Source organism: Oryctolagus cuniculus, chromosome 11 (genome assembly GCF_964237555.1).
Source record: "Oryctolagus cuniculus chromosome 11, mOryCun1.1, whole genome shotgun sequence".
NCBI lineage: Eukaryota > Metazoa > Chordata > Mammalia > Lagomorpha > Leporidae > Oryctolagus > Oryctolagus cuniculus.
Window position 1 is genome coordinate 23,991,128 of NC_091442.1, and position 17,568 is coordinate 24,008,695.

At 43.3% G+C, this 17,568-nt stretch overlaps 1 protein-coding gene across 5 annotated transcripts in view; it reads right to left on the minus strand.

Moving 5' to 3' along the window:
* The window catches only part of ASIP (agouti signaling protein), a 199,155-nt gene that overhangs the window by 180,905 nt on the left and 682 nt on the right, over positions 1-17,568 (minus strand). For all 5 annotated transcript variants that reach the window (XM_070051291.1, XM_051844895.2, XM_051844900.2 and 2 more), the window contains exon 2: positions 14,748-14,870. The gene's annotated coding sequence lies outside the window, so the exon portion shown is untranslated. The remainder of the gene's footprint in view (positions 1-14,747; positions 14,871-17,568) is intronic.

Below are 17,568 nucleotides of genomic sequence, written 5' to 3' on the forward strand. Positions count from 1 at the left end.
TCAGTAGATGGAAGCACTCTCTCTCTCTCTTGCTCGCTCACTCGCTCGCTCTCTCTATATATCTTTCCTTCACTCTAACTCTGCCTTTCAAATAAATAAATAAATAAATTTAAGACTGAGAGAGAATAACCAAACTAAAAAATCTATGCAAATGGTTTCAACAAACATATGACAAAAGATACGCAAATGGCCAAAAAAATATGAAAAGGTATGCAACATCATTTCATTTTTTTTTTTTAGAAACTGGTGTTTATTTTCCATCAACTTCATTTCCATGTTTGCTTCAGAGATCGTGAAAAGAAGCTTAAGACCATTCAGTGGTTGTTCCTATGCAACATAATTTCATAAAGGAATCACAAGTTACAACCAAAATGGGGCATCACTACACATTCACCAGTTTGGTTACAATTAAATGACTGACAATACCAACTGTGGATGAATATTGCAAAATGACTAGAATGCGCATATATTGTGGATGGGAATGTAAAATTATACAACTAATTTTGGAAAACTGAATTGAGATTTTTTTTGAAAAGATTTATTTATGTATTTATTTGAAAGTCAGAGTTATAGAGAGAGAGAAGGAGAGGCAGAGAGAGAGAGAGAGAGAGAGAGGTCTTCCATCTGCTGGTTCACTCCCCGACTGGCCGCAACAACTGGAGCTACGCTGATCCGAAGCCATGAGCCAGGAGCTTCTTCTGGGTCTCCCACGTGGGTGCAGGGGCCCAAGGACTTGGGCCATCCTCCACTGCTTTCCCGGCCATGACAGAGAGCTGGATCGAAAGTGGAGCAGCCGGGACTCAATATGGGATGCCAGCGCTTTAGGCAAGGGCTTTAACCCACTGTACCACAGTGCCAGCCCCCTGATTTGAGATTCTAAAACTATTTTCCAAAATTGAATGCAAGAAACAAAATTCTCAGATTTAGGAAGCACAAGCAGTTATAAGAAAATAAATAAAACTATCTTTATGTGAGTATAAACATACATACAGTGATGGTCTAGAAACAATGACCTTCCCAGTAGTAATAAGCATCTCTAATGCCTAGACTATGATTTTGAAATACCATTTCCCACTAAAATAAATTAGGATGTCTTAGAAATATAGTTAATTGGCCGGCGCCGTGGCTCAATAGGCTAATCCTCCACCTGCGGTGCCGGCACTCCAGGTTCTAGTCCCAGTCGGGGCGCCAGATTCTGTCCCAGTCACTCCTCTTCCTGTCCGACTCTCTGCTGTGGCCTAGGAGGGCAGTGGAGGATGGCCCAAGTTCCTTGGGCCCTGCACCTGCATGGGAGACCAGGAGAAGCACCTGGCTCCGGGCTTCAGATCAGCGTGGTGCGCAGGCAACAGTGTGCCAGCCGCAGTGGCCATTGTGGGGGTGAACCAACGGAAAAGGAAGACCTTTCTCTCTGTCTCTTTGTCTCTTTCTCTCACTGTCCACTCTGCCTGTCAAAAAAAAAAAAAAGAAAAAGAAAAAAGAAAAAGAAAAAGAAATATAGTTAACTGTAGATCTAGATCAGAAAAAGTATCAATTGAATCTGAACTATTTTGAGCAAGAAAGCAATCAAAAAATTCTAGGATTTTATCACAAGAACTCAAGAAACAATTTAAAGAAGTTTTCACTGAGTAAAATTGAGACAATTGGAATGCTAACACAATATTTCAATGGACTAAAATTAATCAAATGTGCTTAAGTCCTTGAGCTTACGATGATTTTTTTAAAGATTTATTAATTTATTTATTTGAAAAGAAGAATGACAGAGAGGGAGAGATAGATAGATAGAGAAAAGATTTTCCATCCACTAGCTCACTCATGAAATGCCTGCAACAGTCAGAATGGAGCCAGGCCAACGCCAGGAGCCAGGAACTCCATCATGGTCTCTCACCAGGATGGCAGGGGCCCAGTACTTTGGCCATCTTTCCCTACCTTCCCAGACATGTTATTAGGGAGCTGAATCAGAAGCGGAGCAGTCAGTACTCAAACTAGCATTCTAATATGGATGATGCAAACATTGCAAGCAGTGGTTTAACCATGCCAACCCTCCAAATATTTCTTTTTTATTTTTAATATTTATTTATTTTATTTGAAAGTCAGACTTAGAGAGAGAGAAGGAGGGAGAGACAGAGAGAGAGAGATCTTCCACCTGCTGGTTCACTTCCCAAATGGCTGCAACAGCCAGGGCTGGGCCAGGCCAAAGCCAGGAGCCAAGAGCTTCCTCTAGGTCTCCCATATGGGTGCAGGGGTCCATGGATTTAGGCTATCTTCCACTGCTTTTCCAGGAGCATTAGCAGGGAGCTGGATTGGAAGCAGGGTAGCCAGGACATGAACCAGCATGTGAATGGCAGATTAACCTGCTGCACCACAGCTCTGGCCCCTCAAATATTTCTTAAAAAGAACTAACCATAAAAGAAAAAATTGAGGGGCCAGTGCTGTGTCATAGTAAGCTAAGCTTCTGCCTGCCTGTGGTGGTGGCATCCCGTATGTGTGCCAGTTCATGTCCTGAGTCAGCACTCTACTATGGCCTAGGAAAGCAGTGGAAGATGGCCCAAGTATTTGGCTCCTGCAACGACATGGGAGACCTGGAAGAAGCTCCTGTTTTTGGATCAGCCCAGCTTGGCCTTTGCAGCCATTTGGGGAGTGAACCAGCAGATGGAAGACCTTTCTCTCTGTCTGTCTGTCTCTCTAAATCTGTCTGTAACTCTGTCTCTCAAATAAATAAAATTAAAAAAAAGGAAAGAAAAAAATGGAAGTGAACTTCATTAAAAAAAAATAAAACTGCTGTTTTCAAAAACTTTCTTAAGAGAATGAAAAGATGAGGAGATGGCGCTGTAGCGCAGCAGCGCAGTTGGTTAACGCCCTGGCCTGAAGTACCAGCATCCCATATGGGCGCCGGTTCAAGACCTGGCAGCTCTACTTCCGATCCAGCTCTCTGCTGTGGCCTGGGAAAGCAGTAGAGGATGGCCTGGGTCCTTGGACCCCTGCACCCGCGTGGGAGACCTGGAGGAAGCTCCTGGCTCCTGGCTTTGGATCGGAGCAGCTCCGCCCCACTGTGGCCAACTGGGGAGTGGACCATTGGGTGGAGGACCCCTCCCACCCCACCTCTCCTCTCTCTGTGTAACTCTGACTTTCAAATAAATAAATAAACAAATCTTTAAAAGAGAGAGAGAGAGAGAGAGAATGCAAAGATGAGGCCAGCGCTGTGGTGTAGCAGGTAAAGCCACTGCCTACAGTGTTGGCATCCCATATGGGCGCCGGTTCAAGACCCAGTGGCTCAACTTCTTTTTTTTTTTTTTTTTTTTTTTTTTTTACAGGCAGAGTGGACAGTGAGAGAGAGATAGACAGAGAGAAAGGTCTTCCTTTTGCCATTGGTTCACCCTCCAATGGCCTCCGCGCGCTGGCCGGTGTACTGCGCTGATCTGAAGCCAGGAGCCAGGTGCTTCTCCTGGTCTCCCATGGGGTGCAGGGCCCAAGGACCTGGGCCATCCTCCACTGCACTCCCTGGCCATAGCAGAGAGCTGGCCTGAAAGAGGGGCAACTGGGACAGAATCCAGCTCCCCAACCGGCACCAGAACCTGGTGTGCCGGTGCCGCTAGGTGGAGGATTAGCCTATTGAGCTGCGGCGCCGGCTGGCTCAGCTTCTGATCCATCTTTCTTCTATGGCCTGGGAAAGCAATAGAAGGTGGCCCAAGTCCTTGAGACCCTGCACCTGACTTTCAAATAAATAAATAAATCCTTAAAAAAATTTTAAGACAACCTTAGAGAGGACATTTTTATTTTATTGAAGTGTATTTTGGGACTGGCGTTGTGATTTAGTGGGTTAAGCCACTGCCTGTGATGCTGGAATTCCATATGGGCTCTGGTTTGTGTTTTGGCTGCTCTACCTCCTAATCTTTTTCCCTGGTAACGTGCCTTGGGAAGCAGCAGAAGACGGCCCAAGTACTTTGGCCTCTGCCACCCACGTGGGAGATCCGGATAGAGTTCCTGGCTCCTGGCTTCCGCCCAGCCCAGCCCCAGCCATTGCAGCCATTTGGGAAATGAACCAGTGGATAGAAGATCTCTGTCTCTCCTTCTTTCTCTTTTTTTGACAGGCAGAGTGGACTGAGAGAGAGACAGAGAGAAAGGTCTTCCTTTGCCATTGGTTCACCCCCCAAATGGCCGCCGCGGCCAGTGTACTACACTGATCTGAAGCCAGGAGCCAGGTGCTTCTCCTGGTCTCCCATGCAGGTGCAGGGCCCAAGGACTTGGGCCATCCTCCACTGCACTCCCAGGCCACAGCAGAGAGCTGGACTAGAAGAGGAGCAACTGGGACAGAATCCGGCTCCCCGACCGGGACTAGAACCCAGGGTGCCGGCACCGCAGGTGGAAGATTAGCCTATTGAGCCGTGGCACCGGCCAATATATCATGATTTTTTAATGAAAATGTTTTTGTTACCCTTATTATGATCACATCTGAAACAAATAGTATGATTACATTTCCTGTCTGACATCACTTTGTTATTCTTAGAGTTAATAATTTTCTCAGCTTTTTTTGTTTGCCAAATTTTCTGTATCATTACTAATTTTTCCACACCCTAACACAGAAATGTGAAAATATGAAAACTGGTAAATTGTTTCCACTATAAATATGTCAAATAATCTATCAGGCTCTCTGGAAACACTGCCCTGGAGCCCTCCTTCCTTCCATCTAATTGTTGCTTGCTAGATCAGCTGTGTAGCTGTTATGTTGTGGCTCCCTTTCGCTTCCTTCCTAAGTTGATTCTGTTCCCTAAAAGATATATCCTTATATCTCTTGTTTTAGTAGAGTACATGTTCCAGTAGTTTCCTAAAAAGAGTTATGTTATGTGGGTAGGTATATTTGTGCTCCTTGTGGGTAGGTATATTTGTGCTCCTTGTATGCCAGAAAATATTTTGTCTTTAAATGTTTATGTATTGGGGTTGGCATTGTGGTCACTACTTGTTTGTTGTTGTTAAGATTTTTTATTTATTTATTTGACAGGTAGAGTTACAGACAGTGAGAGAGAGAGACAGAGAGAAAGGTCTTCCTTCCGCTGGTTAACCCCCCAAAATGGCCGCAGCAGCCGGAGCTATATGTGGCCACTACTTGTAATGCTGGCATCCCATGTCAGAGTGCCGGTTAGAGAGAGATAGAGATATATATAGAGACAGAAGTCTTCCATTGCTAGCTCACCCCCCAAATACCCACGACAGCCACTGCTGTGCCAAGCCAAAGCCAGAAGCTAGCAACTCCATGCAGGTCTCCCATGATAATGGCAGGGACTCAAGTATCTGAGCCATCATCTGTTGCCTCCCAGGTGTATTAGAAGGAAGCTGGAGGGCTGCTACCTGCAGTGCCAGCATCCCATGTGGGTACAGGTTCGAGTCCTGGCTGCTCTACTTCTTTTTTAAAAAAAAAAAAAAGATTTATTCATTTATTATTTGAAAAGAGTTACACAGAGAGAGAAGAGGCAGAGAGGGAGAGAGAGAGAGAGAGGTCTTCCATCCACTGGTCCATTCTCCAACTGGCCACAATGGCTGGAGTTGTGCCAATCCAAAGCCAGGAGCCTGGAGCTTCCTCTGGTCTCCCATGTGGGTGTAGGGGCCCAAGGACTTGGGGCATCTTATAACTGCCTTTTTTTTTTTTTTTTTTCCTGGCTGCTCTACTTTTGATATAGCTCCCTGTGGCCATCTGGGGAGTGAACCAGCATACGGAAGATGTCTCTCTCCCTTTATCTCTCCCTCTCTCTCTCTGTGACTCTGCCTTTCAAATAAAAGAGGAAGAGGAAGAGGAAAAAGAAGAAGAAGAAGAAAGCTAGATTGGAGGGCTTATGTGGGACTGGATCCTAGGCACTCTGATATGGGATGCAGGCATCCTAGGCAGTGATTTAACCTGCTGTTGTCTCCACACCCACCCCTGAACTTACCTTTATTTCTCATGGCCAAATGATTATGTGGTTTAGTATAAAGTTCTAGTTTGAAAATAAATAAATCTTTTTTAAAAAATTAACTTATTTGGGAGTGTGCACAGGGATAATCATCTGTGTTTGGTGTGTTCATGTATAATCAGAGTGCAAGACTCACAAAATGCTGTCTTTTCTCCAATAAAAAGAACCAGAAAATTCTAAAATTCTTCTGAGGTTGATGTGAAAAAACAGGGGTCTGAGAAATACCTGTGTCCCAATCTTACTATTTGCTGGTTGCTTGATGTCAGAAACAAGTTAAATTTTCTGACCACTGTTTCCTTATTTGTAAAGTTCTGGCAATCATCCCTATACATTTTTCTTACTTATTGTAATGATAAAGTAACTGATATAAATGAACAAATATAAATCAAACATGTATCACAAACTATCACCAGCAGCAATAGTCAACTATATTTGAGAGCAATGAAACATAGTAGAAAGCTCTAGACTCACTTATTTCTGTCATTCATTGTGTAATCTTGAGTAAGTGACTTAGCTTCTCTGAGCTTTATTTTCTCTACAAAATTAGTATTTTATCAACTTTATAAGGTTGTTGTATTAAATGCTACACACAACCTAGCTGCAAGAGGGGTTGATTCTTTAAAAAAAAAAAAATTATTTGGGGCCGGTGCTGCAGCTCAATAGGCTAATCCTCCACCTAGCGGCGCCGGCACACCGGGTTCTAGTCCTGGTCTGGGCGCCGGCCAGCTCTCTGCTGTGGCCCGGGAAGGCAGTGGAGGATGGCCCAGGTCCTTGGGCCCTGCACCCCATGGGAGACCAGGAGAAGCACCTGGCTCCTGCCTTTGGATCAGTGAGGTGCGCCAGCCGCAGCATGCCAGCCATGGCGGCCATTGGAGGGTGAACCAACGGCAAAAGGAAGACCTTTTTCTCTGTCTCTCTCTCTCTCTCACTATCCACTCTGCCTGTCAAAAAAAAAAAAATTATTTTATTATTTGAAAGGTAGAGTTACAGAGAGATCTTCCATCTCCTGGTTCACTCCCCAAATGGTTGCAACAGCCAGGGCTGGACCAGGCCAAAACCAGGAGTCAGGGGGCCGGCACCATGGAGCAGTAGGTTAATCCGTCGCCTGTGGCGCTGACATCCCGTATGGGCGCTGGTTCTAGTCCCGGCTACTCCTCTTCCAATCCAGCTCTCTGCTATGGCCTGGGAAAGCAGAAGATGGCCCAAGTCCTTGGGCCCCTGCACCCACACGGGAGACTGGGAAGAAGCACCTGGTTTCTGGCTTCAGATCAGCGTAGCCATTGCAACCATTTGGGGAGTGAACCAGCAGAAGGAAGACATTTCTCTCTGTCTCTCCCTCTCATTGTCGGTAACTCTACCTCTGAGAGAGAGAGACAGAGAGAAAGGTCTTCCTTTGCCGTTGGTTCACCCTCCAATGGCCACCGCGGCCGGCGCGCTGCGGCCGGCGCACCGCGCTGATCCGATAGCAGGAGCCAGGAGCCAGGTGCTTTTCCTGGTCTCCCATGGGGTGCAGGGCCCAAGCACCTGGGCCATCCTCCACTGCACTCCCTGGCCACAGCAGAGAGCTGGCCTGGAAGAGGGGCAACCGGGACAGAATCCGGCGCCCCGACCGGGACTAGAACCCGGTGTGCCGGCGCCGCTAGGCGGAGGATTAGCCTAGTGAGCCGCGGTGCCGGCCAATAAATAAAATCTTTAACAACAACAAAACAAGAGCCAGGAGCTTCATTTAGGTCTCCCACATGGGTGCAGGAGCCCAAGCACTTGGGCCATCCTCCACTGCTGTCCCGGGCACATTAGCAGGGAGCTGGATCAGAAGTGGAGCAGCTGGGACTTGAACTGGCACCTGTATGGGCCATCATTGCAAGTGGCAGCTTAACCCCTCACATCACAACATAAGCCCCAGAGACAAAACTTCTGCCACCCACGTGAAAGAAAATAGTAACACCTGTACATTGTGAAAACTGGGTGAGGCTAACTGACATCATGAAGACACTGCCCCCAAAGTCACTCAGGTGGAGTTCAGTCTCCCACCTCAACAGTTTCACATGGCGACCCCCCCACACTGTCCCTGGTTTTGGTAACACTGCAGGATCTGGACCACCCCCATCATGCTCCCTGAACCTTCTCTTGGTCTCCTGTAAGAAAACTGAGGCACAAGGAAGTTCAAGTTCCAGGGTTGATTCTTAATAGGTACTCAACAGCTGTTAATTCTTCCTCTTGACCTCATTATTTGGGAACATTTTTCTTATTTAATATGAAAATCCTGTGCTTGTAATTCCTCAATAATGCTAAGCCAAATTGATAATTAGCATCTAAGGGCATCAATAGTCCTCATAAAGACTGTTTATTTGCTTTTTCCAGGAGCCAAATTATAAGGTGAGCAGCCACAATTTTAAGGGTTTAGCATACAAACCTTTGAAGTGGTAACTGACTATTGCTGAGGCAGTTTTAGGAATATTCTGTTGTGAAACAATACATGAAACTTGTAATTAATAATTAAGGGATCAGCGACTCTAGAATACTGAAAATGCTACTGATCAAAAAAATTACATTAAAAGTTATTTTATTTTTTGGCTTTTTTATGATTCTCATACAAAATCTTAGCCAGCAAGCTTTATTATCCTAATTAAAGATGAAGAAACAGAGGCACTGAGTAAAGAAGTGACTTGCTTGAAGATTCGTCAGTCACTGGAACAACCAAGAACTCCAACCTTGGTCTTTTGACTCCCTGTTCACTCTCTTTTATAAAGTGTGATAAAACACATATACCAAAAATTTTATCACCTTAACCATTTTAAGTGTGTAAGTCAGTTATGTACACTTTCATTGTTGTACAACTAGCTTCCAGAACTCTTTTTATCTTGCAAAGCTGAAATCTTATAACCATTCAACAACTCCTCTTTTCCCTCCTCCTCCCCGCTCCTGATAACTACCATTCTACTTTCTGTTTCTGTGGGTTTGACTACTCTAGGTAATCTATATAAATGGGTAGCATAGATTTGTCTTTTGTGACTGGCTTATTTCACTTAGCATAATGTCCTCAAGATTCATTCATGATGTATCATGTATCAGAATCTCCTTCCTTTTTAAGGCTGAATAATATTCCTTTGTATAAATATATTATATTACATTTTCTTTATTCATCCTGCCATGGACACCTGAGTTGCTTCTACCTATTGGCTATTGTGAATAATGCAGCTATGAATATAGGTCTTTTTGACAGCCTGCTTTCCATTATGTTAGATGCAAACCCCAAAGTAGAACTGCTGGATCATGTGGTAATTCCATTTTAAAATTTTGGGGTGGGTGAGTGTTTGGCCTAACATTTAGGATGCCCACATCCCATTTCAGAGTGCCTTGGTTCAAATTTCAATTCTAGCTCCCAACTCTAGCTTCCTGTTAATGTAGACTCTGGGATGCAGATGATGGCTCAAGTGGTTAGGTCCTTGCCACCCATGTAGGAAACCCAGATTGAGTTCTCAGTTTCTAGCTTCAGTCAAGCTTAGCTCAACCCTGACTGTTGTAGGGACCTGGGGAGTCAACCCATGTATGGGAAAGCCCTGTTTCTCTGTGTCACTCTAATAAATAAATATATTAAAATATTGAGGAGGTTATTATACTGTTTTCCATAGTGGCTATACCATTTAACATCTCTACCAATATTGCATGAGGGTTCTAATTTTTCCAAATACTTGCTAACACGTCATTTCCTGGTATGTGGATTTTTTTTTCTTTTTTTGGGATAAGTAATCACCATTCTAAGGGTGTGGGATGCTATCTCATTGTGGCTTTCTTAAGAGCTTTGAAGTCTTCTGTAGAGATACCAAGACACTAACACTTGGTAACTTCCCCAACAATTTATTAAGATCCTACTAGATCTAAAACACTGTAGGAGACATAGTTTATAGCACATGAACCCTGCTCTCATGGATTTTATAATCTAGCTGGAAACAAAAGACAAATACATTAAAAATAAATAACAATGCAAATATAGCATAGTCTAAATGTTCAATGATAGAAGCATTACATGACATCAGAGAAGGGCAAAATTATAGTAGTCTGACTTGGTTAGAAAAGGTTTTGTGGGACAGGTGTTTGACCCAGTGGGTAAGATGCCTATGTTCTATATTGGAGTGGCTGGGTTCAAGTCCCAGCTCCAGTTCCAGCACTTGATTCCAGCTTCCTGCTACTGCACACCCTGGCAGGAAGCAAATGATTGTTCTAGTAGTTGGGTCCCAGCCACCCACAGATGAGACCTGGACTGAATTTTCCTGGCTCCTGGTTTCATCTTGGCCCAGCTGTATCCTTGTGGGCATTTGGGGAATGAACCAGTATTTGGGAACACTCCTTCTCTCTCCCCGTGTCTGTCTCCCTCCCTCCCTCTCTGCCTCTCAAATAAATAAAACGAAACAAAAAAACTACAAGAAAAAAATCTTAGATATTTACATTTACAAAAAGAAAAAGCTGTTAAGAAGTGGCACCTAAAGATATTTCAAGATGGAGTACACAAATTATCTGAGAGTGAAAGCAAGCCCACAAACAATGCCTTGAATGCAAATGTTAACTACCATCAGGCCTTAGTCTTCTAACCTCCCTCTCTTAGCTTAAAGTGTCCTTGCTCTGCCTTTTGACAGCACTAAAATCAACTTATTGAATGAAGGAGTGATACAGCCAGCCATACAAGGTTCTAATTACTGGACTCACAAGGTCATTTGCTTCTTCAATAGATAAAACCTTAATGACCACTATTATCTCAAGAGATTTTATTTAGGGAACTTCCAGGTCTAGGCAGAGAAATCCCAAGGCCATGGCATAAAGTACTGAAGCCCACTTGGCCATCATAAAAATTCCCTGAAAGGTATGGTATTCCTGGACAACCAGGAACTCTGACAAGAACTGTACATGTAACTGGACCAAGTAAGCACTGTGACTCCAACCAGCTCCTTATCGACTGGTGGGAAGCCAGCATGCAACTGTCCCTGCTCTGAATCCCCTTATTCCAGACTCCCCCTTCCTAGCAGTCTTCTTAAAAATCCCAGTGAACCCTCCTTCAGCAGGATGGTAGATCTGGAGATGGCAGCCTGCTACTCCCTTATCTATTAATAGATTAAACTTTCTCTTTCCTTTATCTTCAAACTTTATCTATGTAATTTTTATTCAACACCACTGACAAGGAATGAGCTTTTGGTAATAAGAGGAGGAAGTTTGGGCCAGCACTGCGGCACAATATGTTAAGCCTCTGCCTGCAGCACCAGCAACCCACATGGGCTTCAATTCATATCCCAGCTACTCCGCTTCTGATCCAGCTCCCTACTAATGGCCTAGGAAAGCAGTAGAAAACGGTCTAAGTTCTTGGGTCCTTGCACTCACATGGGAGACCCAGAAGCTCCTGGCTTCATATTGTCCCAGCTCTGGCCATTGCAGGAGTGAACCAGCAGATGGGAGACCACTCTCTCTCTGCCTCTCCCTCTTTCTGTAGCTCTGCCTCTCAAATAAATCTTTAAAAAAGAGAAAGATGAAGACGTTTGTTTTTAAATTTTACATATTAATTTATGCCTTCTTTCAACATTTATTGAGTTCCTGCACTAAATACTAGGCATTGTGCAGGTTGTTGGGGTTACAAAGTCTCTCAAGAGCCAAGGGAGAAAGACGGGCAATGAATAGTGACAATCCAAGGTGCTGAATGTGTACAAGGTAGACTGAATCACTTCTGACAGCCTGCTAACCTGTCAAGAGAATGTTATCATCTCCTTTTATAGTAAATCCTAAAGGGAGTATGTAAAACATTTTTTTCCTACAGTTTTTGTGTTCACAAACAAAAATTCCAAACAGAATACAGATGGAAAGTTTTCCATTCCCCCTTGGGAAGGAGGCTACTTTCAAGAAGATAAGACTGCTGCAAATTATTTATCTGTGCTCATGTCTATTACTCTATATGAGTTCTTGCATTTACAAACACATGTTAGGTGTTGGGGAAGCAAAGAAAGATGAGTAAGACACAGGTTTTGCCCTCCAGGATCCCAGAGATAACTACAATATGATATGATAAGGGTTGTAATGGAATGATCAGAAGACAAGTAGAGAGAAAAGAACAGCTTTCTCCTTCCCACAGAAATCAAAGGCTTCTTTGAAAACAAAACAAAATACAGTAACATCTAGGCTGGTTCTTAAAGGATGACAGGAGTTGTCAAGTGGAAAGAGGGAGAAAGGAAATTTCAGCCAAGGAAATAGCATAGAAAAAATAATACAACAAATCATGAAATATTAAGGAATTAGTGTACTGGAACTTAGAATACATGACAGGAAATTGTAGGGGTAGACAGCAGCATGGTGAGGAGGGTTGGGGAGTGAGACTATGGATAGCTATTATCCTGAAGATAACAGAGAATTTACTGACTTTTAGGCAGGAGAACAGCATTAAGCCCCCACCCCCCACCCCAGGAAACTCTACAGCTTAGGTGGAGGATAAACTAGTTATAGAGAATCAAGAAATTCAGTTGGCTAACCAAGCAGGGTCTCAAAGAGCATCATGTTGGAGCATCAGAGTTCAGGATCTCATATATAACTTCAAAGCCCAGAAATCTGACTTTCCTAAGGCATGTAGCAAAGAACAGATACTTGAGGTCAACTCACAATATAAAGTATAATTCTAATTTACTCACATATAGTCATTCATCAAATATTTACAAAGAATATACTTTGTGCTAGATTTTGTTCTAAGGAGCTAGGAACATGCCATAATAAACAATTTCCTGCTCTAACAGATGATTCTCTAATGTGAAGTACATTTTTCCTGTAATATAATTGATTTTAATCATTTTAGTTTTACTTATTCTTACATGATTAAATAAAGACTCCAACTTCAAATATTTCACTGTAAGCATTCACGTTATAATTCTGGATACTAATAAATTTTCATTGTAGTACTGAGTAGTATTAAGTATTTAACTCAACAAATTTTATCAAATAATGAATAATCACCTATGATAAACCATGTACTGTTTCAGTTACTGGGAATATTAGGATTATCAAGAAAGATTTTGTATCTATCCTCAAGGAATTTAGATACATTCTAAATTAAGTGAATTAAGATACACTCAAAAGAATTAAGATTAAGAAAATTACAAATAAACAGCATGGGTGGGCATTCTGGCACAATGGGTTAAGCTCCTACTTGGAATGTCAGCATCCCATATTGGAGTATCAGTATGAGACCAAGTTACTCTGCTTCCAATCCAACTTCCTGCTAATGAGCCCAGGAAGGCAGTGGTACTTGGGTCCCTACCAACTTTGGTTGTTGTGGTCATCTGGGGAGTAAACCAGCATATGGAAGTGTTTTCTCTTTCTTTCTGTCCTCTGCCTTTCAAATAAACAAACAAGTAAATCCTTTTATAAAAGATTGATTTATTTATTTGAAAGGCAGAGTTACAGAGATGCAGAGAAAGAGAGAAATAGAGAAGTCTTTCATTTGCTAGTTCACTCCCCAAATGGCAGCAACAGCAGGAGCTTGGTCAATCTGAAGCCAGGAGTTAGGAGCTTCTTTTGGGTCTCCCATGCAGGTGCAGGGCCTCAAGGACTTGGGCCATCTTCCACTGTTTTCCCAGGCCACAGTAGAGAGCTGGATTGGAAGGGAGTAGCCAGGACTTGAACTTGCATCCATATGGGATGCCAGAACTTCAGGCGGTGGCTTAACCTACTATGCCACAGTGCCAGCCCCAAATAAGTAAATCTGAAAACAACAACAAGTAAACAGACCAAATAAATCAAACAAACTGGTGTTATGAAGGGACAAGAGAACAATACTGTAATATTCAAGAAAGAGATAACAGTCACTAGTGGCAGCATAGAAGGACAGAAGTTGTATTTGATATTTAGTTTGGATATAGAATCCACAAGGCTTGATAATGAATTGGATAAGGAAGGGAAAGGAAGGAATTATGGGAATTAAGTTTCTTACTTAAGCACAAATTAAGAACTAGGTAGCAACCAATGTCCTTAACTGAGATGACAAAAATTCATTGTGGGACATACCCAGAGTTCTGTTTTAATCACAATAACTGAAACAAGCAAATGTAGAAAAATGAGGCTGGAATTCAGAGAGGTGTGGATCAGAAATACAGATTTGGGAATCATTGACATACTGATGCTTTTAGAAATAGTATCTGTTGGCCTATTTGCTTAGGACTGGTGATTCCTAAATTTCAGCGACACAGTTAAAGATAACCTCTTAAGTCATTTCTACATTTGACTAAACTTAATAATTATAATAAAGAATTCATTCCTACCATTTTTATTCTCAAAGGATAACAATCCAGTCTGAAGCCAGGAGCCAGGAGCCTCCTCTAAGTCTACCACCTGAGTACAGGGGCCCAAACACTTGAATCATTTTCTGCTGCTTTCCCAGGCACATTAGCAGGTAGCTTCATTGGAAGTGGAGCAGTCAGGACTTGAACCAGTGCCCATATGTTACATGTGGCGGCTTAACCTACTACACCACAACCCCAGCCCCAAAACCTAACTTGTAAAGGCCCATGTTATGATGAAAAGGGCTGGATTTTCCATTGTGGATTATCATATCTATTTTAATTGTGCTTTCTGCAAGTTAAATATCAGCCATTAGGATGTGTGGCCTTGTTTACTAAATAGAAAGAGTACTAGACTAAAATCATGAGATCTGCATTCTGTCACTATTTAACACAAAGTTTCTACTGCTCGCTATTTAATGGGTTTAAGAGACTATGGAATATTCTAAAACCAATGAAAACAATTTCAAATATAATCGCAAGATTATCATCATTTGCTTACTATTAGGCAGCTGGAAAGCTGGAGTGGTGCTCAGCATAAAGAATGAACCAGAGTGAAGAATCCAGGAGTCTGTTTCTTTCTAGATATCTAATTTTTGTAGAATCCATAATTTGGCTTCTGTATCTATAAAACAAGAAAATCACAGCGATTTCCTTCACAGGTATGAGAAAAAAATAGTAAATTACTATATGCTTTGCAGATATTTCTAGATGAAAAAAGTTATGAAAATGCAAGTGATTATTTGTGTTTATGCTAAGTAGATCTATCCTTTGGAAAATCTGGAAGAGTTTAGCTATCATTGCTTCATGAGTCTTTCTAGTTTCTTAGGGGATCTTAGCTCTCCCTAGAAAACAAACTACTACCTTGAAGAAAGCCTGAAATCTCTTTTTCTTTTTTTGACAGGCAGAGTGGACAGTGAGAGAGAGACAGAGAGAAAGGTCTTCCTTTGCCGTTGGTTCACCCTCCAATGGCCGCTGCGGCCGGCGCGCTGAGGCCGGCGCGCTGAGGCTGGCGCACTGCGCTGCTGCGAAGGCAGAAGCCAGGTGCTTCTCCTGGTCTCCCATGGGGTGCAGGGCCCAAGCACTTGGGCCATCCTCCACTGCACTCCCTGGCCACAGCAGAGAGCTGGCCTGGAAGAGGGGCAACTGGGACAGAATCCGGCGCCCCGACCAGGACTAGAACCTGGTGTGCCAGCGCCACTAGGCGGAGGATTAGCCTATTGAGCCGCGGCACCGGCCTGAAATCTCTTTTTCAAGCAGCTGTTTCAGGGAGGTTATACTAGGCACTATGCTGTAAAGGAAAATAAATCTCTTCACAACAGTGATTTAAGACTATTTGCTAAGTATACTAGCACTTCCCAGAGTGGATGCGCAATGAAGCCTAAGACTTTCTGTTTTTGTATGAGCTAATCTTGTTAGGGAGATCGGAGAGATATAATGGTGATTTCCTATGAATATCTTCTTTTCCTCCTCCATCACTTCTTTTTTTTTTTTTTTCTCCTACTTCATTTGGCTTTCCTTTGTATCAGATTTCATTTTCTTAGTAAAACATATTGCTTAAAAACTTAATCCACAGTTTCCCTCTCTTCTCTTAAGGTCTTCCCACTCAGTGATAGGGATTATTACACCCCAAATATTTCTCACTTCTCAAAGACCAAGAGATAGATGGTATACACCAGTGGTTCTCAACTGGGGATGATTTTGTCCCACAGGAGGACATCTGGCAATGTCTGGAGACATTTTGGGTTGTTACAGCTAGTGGGAGGGTACTACTAGCACGTAGTGAAGAGGCCAGGGATGCAGCTAAACATCCTACAATACACAGAACACCACTCCCCACAAATTGTCTTGCCCAACTATCAATAGTGCTGCTGCAGAGAAACCCTGGTATGCACAGATCGCTGAAGATGACTGAAGTCTGGTGGTAGCAATTCAGGATTCTTATCAATTAAGATTTTCAAAGTGGTAAAGGAGCAGCCAGTGGCATCAGAGTGTCTGGACTTAGATTCTAGCTTTCCTGGTTCACTGATTATATGACTATTAAATGCTACAAAAGCAGTTTCCTCATCTGAAAAAAAGGGCTAATGTGTCCAATTTATTACAATGTAAGCTTTTTTTTTTTTCTTTTGGACAGGCAGAGTAGACAGTGAGAGACAGAGAAAGGTCTTCCTTTTTCCGTTGGTTCACCCCCCAATGCCGCTGCGGCCGGCACACCATGCTGATCTGAAGCCAGGAGCCAGGTGCTTACCCTGGTCTCCCATGCGGGTACAGGACCCAAGGACCTGGGCCATCCTCCACTGCACTCCCAGGCCACAGCAGAGAGCTGGACTGGAAGCGGGGCAACCAGGACAGAATCCGGTGCCCCAACCGGGACTAGAACCTGGGGTGCCGGCGCCGGAGGATTAGCCTAGTGAGCCGTGGTGCCCGCCAATGCAAGCTTCTTGGAGACAACTCACAATACTTAGATTAGGGACTGGTATTCAGTAGGAAATACTAAGTACTTGTGGATTGTCTCACACAATTGTTTTGAGGCCTAAGGCAGAGAAATATATATATATTATTTAAATATATATTTATATATGTATCCAGCGCAGGCAGAGGCAGAGGGAAAGAGGTCTTCCATTTGCTGGTTCACTCTCCAGATGGCCACAACGACCAATTTGAAGCCAGGAGCCAGAAACTTCTTCCTGGTCTCCCATGCGGGTGCAGGGGCCCAAGGACTTAGGCCATCTTCCACCTCTTTCTCAGGCCACAGTAGAGAGCTGGATCGGAAGTGGAGCAGCCGGGACTTGAACCAGAGCCCCTATGGGATGCCAGCGCCGCAGGTAGCGGCTTTACCTGCTGTGTCACAGCGCTCGCCCCTAAATGAATTTCAACACCTGCAATCATTGGGAGTTCTGCTTGAGAGTTCTTACAGGAGCTCTCACAACAGAGGCCAACACTGAGATGTTAACTATGTTAAAGACACTTGTGCTACTCCCTTAACTTAATGAGGGAAGCTTTACAGAGGAATTGCCGAGTTTAAAAAATCAAGCTAAGGAAGAGATTTGGGTAACCGATAAATCTACACTAAAGGCTACTTGGTTGGTTACAAGAAAGCTGTCCTCACCACAAAAAAAAAAAAAAAAAAAAAAAAAAAAATCTTCCCATCCAGTCTAGTATGAGAGAACATTGCTTCTTTACCAAGCACAGCGCTAACCTTGCTTGGTCCTCCTTTTCATGTAAGGATCATTAACATACCCAATCATAGAAATACCCGCCTTTCCTGATAGAATCCAACCCAGAGAGAGGCCCTGCTTCCTGGAACCCTCTCCCAAATTACC